A 6,822-nucleotide genomic window follows, 5' to 3' on the forward strand; every position below is an offset into this window, starting at 1 on the left:
TCCGTATATGTCAGAAAGCCATTTCCAGATTTTGATGAGTTGGTCTCCCTTATGATCACTGAAGAGATCAACATGCAGAGTGAGACATCTGAAAAAAGTGGTGAACAGGTCCAAGCTTTCTACTCCAGTTCAGGAAGGGGACGTGGCAAGTTCTCTTCAAGAGGCCGTGGTACAGGACGTGATAGTGACAACCAGCAAAACAGATTGAATCAGCAATTTGGCAATATGCAGGTTTCAGGAGGTCGTGGTAACTTTAGAGGTAGGGGGAGCTTTAGAGAAAGAGGTGGATGGCAGAACAGAGGCTCTAACAACTCTGGTATTGTGTGTCACTAATGTGGCAAAACAAGTCATATCGCAGCCCAATGTTATGCTAAGAAAGATGATATTCGCAGTGGTAAGTTGCAGCAAGGAAACTATGCATTGTCTTCACGACAAAATGAAGACAAATATGAATGCATGTTTGTTATGCAGCATATGTTGAATGCTGTTACAGGAAAGGGAACGCATGACGATGTTTGGTATGTTGATTCAGGTGCATCCAATCATATGAGCCATGCAGAATGGTTTGGAGAGATGCAGGATTTGCAAAATGCAGGTTATGTGCAAACGGGTGATGATTCATGCCACCCAATTTCACACATTGGAAAAGTTCCCTTGTCCTTGCATGATGGTAAGACAAAGAGTCTTTCAGATGTATTACATATGCAATCTATTACAAAGAACTGGGTGTCAGTGGGTCAGATGGTAGAGCAAGGGCTGCAAGTCAAATTTAATGCAAAGGGCTGCTTTGTAGAAGACTTCAATGACAAGTGCAGGTTAGTTGCAAAGGGAAGTAGAGTTGGACATATGTTTACTCTGGATGTTGGAATTCCTACTATGAATGCTGCTATGTATGCTAAAGGAAAAGGCGTTGTTGCAGATATTAAAATTTGGCACAAACGCATTGGACATGCAAATGTACAAAGGCTGAAATTAATGCAGTCCAAAGGGTTGGTTACAGGTTTGCCTACATTTAGAGTTGCAGAATTTCATAAGGTATGCAAAGCATGTCAGTTTGTAAGCAGGCAAGACAACCCTTTTCACATGACAGAGATGTAAGCAGAAATATCCTTGATGTTGTGCATACAGACATTTGGGGGCCTACACAAAATGTATCTCTTGGAGGCAGTTCATACTTTGTCACATTCATTGATGATTGTTCTAGAAAGCTGTGGGTATATTTTATGAAGGAAAAGAGTGAAGTGTTTGAGCACTTTAGAACTTTCAAGGCTGCAGTTGAAAGAGAAACAGGCTTGAAAGTAAAGTGCTTGAGGTCAGATGGAGGGGGAGAGTACCTCTCAAATGAGTTCAGTGATTTTCTGAGGTCTCATGGGATAAAGAGACAGTTCACATGCAGGTATACCCCCACAGCAAAATGGGGTTGCAGAAAGGAAAAATAGGCATATTATAGAAGTTGCATGCGCCTTGATGGCTGAAAAGAATATGCCTAAGCATTTTTGGTCTGAGGCTGTTCATACTGTTGTTTATATTATGAACAGAACTCCCACAGCTGCAGTTCATGGTATGACCCCCGAAGAATGTTTTACAGGTAAGAAGCCTGCCATGTGGGCTACTACAGAAGATTTATTGCACATTTTGCAACCAAGGCAGCTCCTCTGCACAAGCTCCTAAGGAAAGATGAGGATTTCCTTTGGACTAATGACTGTGAAGAAGCCTTTAATACCCTAAAACAGTGTCTTATCTAAGCACTTATTTTACAACCTCCTGACTAGACGAAGGAGTTCCATGTGCACACAGATGCATCGATTGAAGGGCTAGATATTGTCCTATGTCAAAAGGGCCCCTCTAAATTAGATCGATCAATATATTATGCAAGCCGAAAGGTCACTGATAGGGAACGAAACTACAGAGTGATAGAGCTTGAGTGCTTGGCAATGGTGTTTGCACTGGAGAAGTTTCGACACTATCTATTGTCAACACATTTTAAGTTCTACGTGGATCACGAAGCCTTGTCCATCCTGATGAAAAAAGAAAATGTTAAAGGATGGCTGATGAGATGGTTGCTCCTATTCCACGAGTTCGACTTCGAAGTGGTCACTAAGCCTGGCCATTTCCATGTCCTAGCGGATCATTTATCACGGATCCCTCAAACTGCAGACGAGGAACGGGATGATCCAGACCTTCCTGATGCTTCCTTTTTTTGCAGTTAAAAAAGTTACTCCCTGGTATGCAAACATAGCCAATCTCCTGGCAACTCAACAGTACCCTCCTGGCATCTCAAGCCGTGAGAAGAAGAAGCTTCTGTTAGAATCAGCCCCCTACACCTTGCTAGGCGGTGCAGTGTACAAGAGAGGCAAAGATGACGTGCGAAGATGTGTTGCAGGGGATGAAATCGGCATAGTATTGAAAGCATGCCATGATGAACCATGTGGTGGATGTTGAGATGGTAAGCTCAACACGTGCGAACATTGATGATGGACAGTCTAGCTAGATGGGTCCGCATGTCTACACTTAGCACATTGGTGGTCATTATGATACTCACATGGCCACTGACTTATCACTTATTATATTTATTTTGTTACACCTACCTACAGCTGGCAAAGACATAGCGCCAGTAGATTAGTGTAGTCGGTTATACACTGTTTGACTTAGCATGCCACTTTCCTTTATGTTGTATCTTATCTATACTTTGTGTACATTGTATAGTGTGTGGAAGAAGAAGAAAAAACCAGCAAGAAAACGTTTTGGCCTCCATCTCTCTTCTTGTGTTCTTGAGTTAGCTTCCTCTTGTGTATACATTGTGTGTTTGGCACCGCAGCTCAAGCAAGTCCCCCCACCATACAATTCTTGACATGGTATTAGAGCCACGCCACTGAGAGAGGCTAATTTCGAAGGTTGAAGTGAAGGAGAAGAAGCAAGGTTCGAGCAAGCAAGCAACGGGTAAGAAGCTTTCCCATTCTTCCACTCTCTCTTGGATAGTGCCTATGAAAGCACCGGAAGCAGGGTCGAGTAAAAATCTCAGATTGCTATGAGATTTGGTGTGCGAGCATATTACTGTATATTCTACAGATAATGCCCTTCAGGGATTTTCACAGTTATTCTGGGCGTCTGAGGCCGTTTCAGGCCCCGTTTTAGAGCCGCAAGGTTGCGGACAACAATTTCAGGTACACTATGATTTCGGTTGTATTGACCGAAAGTGGATGCGTAGGTTATAGATTGCAAATCTGTAATTTTTTAGGTGTTTACAAGAAGTAAACATAAGGTTTATCTACAAACTGGTTGCAGATTACATGTACTATGGAGCAATCAGTGAAAAAGGTTGCTTGGTGTAGTGTTGTGCACGTGTTGTGAAAGATTGCAGAAGACTAGCTTGTTGTGCTGTATCCTTGTTTGTGATAATGGCAAAGAACAGTGGAAATCCCATTATTGAAAAGCTTGACAAGAACAACTACCCTTCATGGAAGTTCCATGTGACGAACTTCCTCATTGAAAAGGGCCTTTATGAGTTTTTTTTGGGTGAAGAAGAGGAGCCGGAGCTGGGTATCCCTCCGACTGCAAATGAATTAAAAGCATAGAAAGAGTGGAATGCGAAAGATAAAAAGGTGATGTACTGGCTATCTGCAGTCATTGATAATACTATGCTAGAACATATCAAGAATGCAAAAACTTCACATGCAGCTTGGACAATTTTTTAGAGCATGTTATCAATAAATACAAAGGCATGAAAGATTCAACTCAAGCAAGAGTTGAATGCCTTGAAGAAAGGAAAAATGTCTGTCAATGAGTATGTGTTGAAGGTGAGGAGCATGGCAGATGCTTTAGCAGCGATTGATGCGATGCCGAATGATGATGATTTGGTTTCATCCACTCTGAGTGGCCTTAACAATGAGAAGGCATGGAAATCATTTGTTACTTCAATATATGTACGGAAGCCATTTCCAGATTTTGATGAGCTGATCTCTCTCATGATTACTGAAGATATCAATATGCAGGGTGATTCATATGAAAGAAATGGTGAACAAGACCAAGCATTTTACTCAAGTTCAGGAAGGGGACGTGGTAGATCCTCTTCGAGAGGTCGTGGTATGGGACGTGCTGGTGATAACTAGCAAAACAGGTTCAATCAACAGTTTGGTGAAATGCAGGTTTCTGGAGGCAGAGGAAACTTTAGAGGCAGGGGGAGCTCTAGAGGAAGAGGTGGATAGCAGAATAGAGGTTCTGGAAATTTTGCTATTGTTTGCCATTATTGTGGCAAAACAGGCCATATTGCAGTCCATTGCTATGCAAAGAAGGATGATATTCATAGTGGTAAATTGCAGCAAGGAAACTATGCATCATCTTCACGAAAGAATGAAGACAAAAATGAGCATCTGTTTGTTATGCAGCATATAACACCATATTGGGGAATATGGAAATTTCCCATAAGTTTGGGACACATGGTCAAATCTTTGGATTTGTTATAACTTGAACACTATAACTCCAAATCAAGCGCTCTATAGCTCAATAGATTCCATTTTTCAAGCGCTTTCCAATGATAGGCCACATCATATGGTTCTGAGAAACTTATAGGCATGTTATCCAGGTGCCACCTTTTTAGTATTCAAAAAATGGAAATTGGGAGATTTCCAAACTCACTAATATTGTGTTATATGATAAATGCAGTTACAAGAAATGGGACACATGATGATGTATGGTATGTCGATTCAGGTGCATCTAATCATATGACCAGTCATGTTGAATGGTTTGGAGAGATGCATGACTTACAAAATCCAGGTTATATGCAGACGGGTGATGATTCATGCCACCCAATTTCACACATTAGAAAGGTTCCCTTGTCCTTGTATAATGGCCAAACAAAGAGTCTTACAGATGTATTACATGTGCCATCAATTACAAAGAATCTAGTATCTATTGGCTAAATGTTAGAGTAGGGGTTGTAGGTCCGATTCAATGCAAAAGGTTGTTTTGTAGAAGAGTTTAATGATAAGTGCAGGTTGGTTGCAAAAGGAAGTAGAGTTGGCCGAATGTTCACTTTAGATGCTAGAATTCCTGCAATGGATGCTGCTATGTATGCAAAAGGAAGTAGAGTTGGTCGAATGTTCATTTTAGATACTGGAATTCCTGCAATGGATGCTGCTATGTAATCCTATTTAGAATTTGTATGACAAAGTTATGACTGAAATAAGTTGTAGCAAGGCTTAGAACCTACACAAAAACAAAAATGAAAACAAGAAAAAGTAAAAATCATAGCATAAAAGGCAATAGCCTATGTGTTTAGCATGGAAATCAAGAAAATGAGCTTCTATATAGGATGCAAATATTGATGTATGAAGGGCTCAAAAATCAAGAGAGCTATCTTATGCAAAGACTAGTGGACTAAAGTGATTCTACCACTTGATGAGTGGCTTTTGCCTAAAAAGGCTTGCCCAGGAGTATCCAATTTGAAGTAGATTTCTATGTGGAGTTACCTACTGCTATAAATGAGATCTTAAAATAGATTTATTGCTGTGAACATGAGTTTGTGATAGGGTTTTGACAAAGAAGTGGATTGAAGTACATTTGGGCTATCCATAGTGTATTTTGGGTTATTTTGGTCAATGTGTGAAGCATAGTCTTTTATTATCCTGCTATTGCAAGAGTTTTTGGATTAAATAGAGTGGTCAAGAAATCATCTTGAGAGAGTTTCATCTAAGCCATCACCTTAGACATAGAGTTTGTAATCTGAGAGAGTGGGTACAGAATATAGAAATTATCAAAGAGTAATACACATTGTGTTTTGGATTCTTTTGATTTTTTCGTCTAACGTTTTTGTCTCTTGAACCTCACTGGCTTATGGCTTGATACTTTTTCTCCCTTGATACCATACTTAAGTAGCTCACGGGGTTCACTATATGTATATCTTCTACATTATGTGCATTCAAGGTCTATTTATAAATATCCTTAGCTATAAATTTTTCCTAGATAAAATATAACCCTTTTCTATTCAATCTGTAAATAATCATTTTATAGTACACTCTTCTATATGTATAAAATTAATATTTTAAAAATACCTTATTTTGAACCCACATGATGCACACATATATTCATGAGTGAGCTCCCTGAGTTAAGCAGAAAGATTAAGAAAAGGCGATGGAAAGTGAGCAAATGCCTTCATGATGACATTAGGAATAATGCTAAGTGCATTACTCTTGAGGTGTTTGGATAATCTCTTCACAATACAAACTCCTCCTTGTACCTAGAAAAGATGTTATTTATGCACTTTGTGATTAGCCAATCAGTGAACTTCTCATCAAAGGAGACCTACCATAGCATTGAGATATATCATAGTGTGTCAATCACCTAAGATGATTTATAATTGGCACTACAAGGCCTCACATTATACTTACATGCAAGATAGGAGGCCTTGAAGAAAAAGCTATCCTAAAGGGAATAGGAATTTTAGCAAGTCTTGTAATCCCAAATGCCATCATGAGTGCATGCACATATTGAAGAGCAAATTAAGACATTCATAAAAACTATTAAGAATGTGAGTGCCACATTGTAGAGAGTGCTTCTGAAGGGGTGTTACTATGAGATCATTTCATGAGTACCTTACTTCATCTCCATGCTATTAGAGAAAAATATAGATATTTACACTATCTCGAGCAATATGTATAAGTCATTTGATAGTGAAATGGACGCATACTTTTTATCATGGTGATATTATGTGCCTCTTGTTTTTCTAGTTTGACATATGACTCTTAATAACAAGGTTCTTCTTGTGGTACCCTTCTTCTTGAAGCTTTATGTAAGGTATTTAGAATGTGTTATATGACACCTCAA

Source organism: Lygodium microphyllum, chromosome 24 (assembly GCF_053477565.2).
Source record: "Lygodium microphyllum isolate KBCC chromosome 24, Lygodium_microphyllum_v1.1.10, whole genome shotgun sequence".
Taxonomy (NCBI): Eukaryota; Viridiplantae; Streptophyta; class Polypodiopsida; order Schizaeales; family Lygodiaceae; genus Lygodium; species Lygodium microphyllum.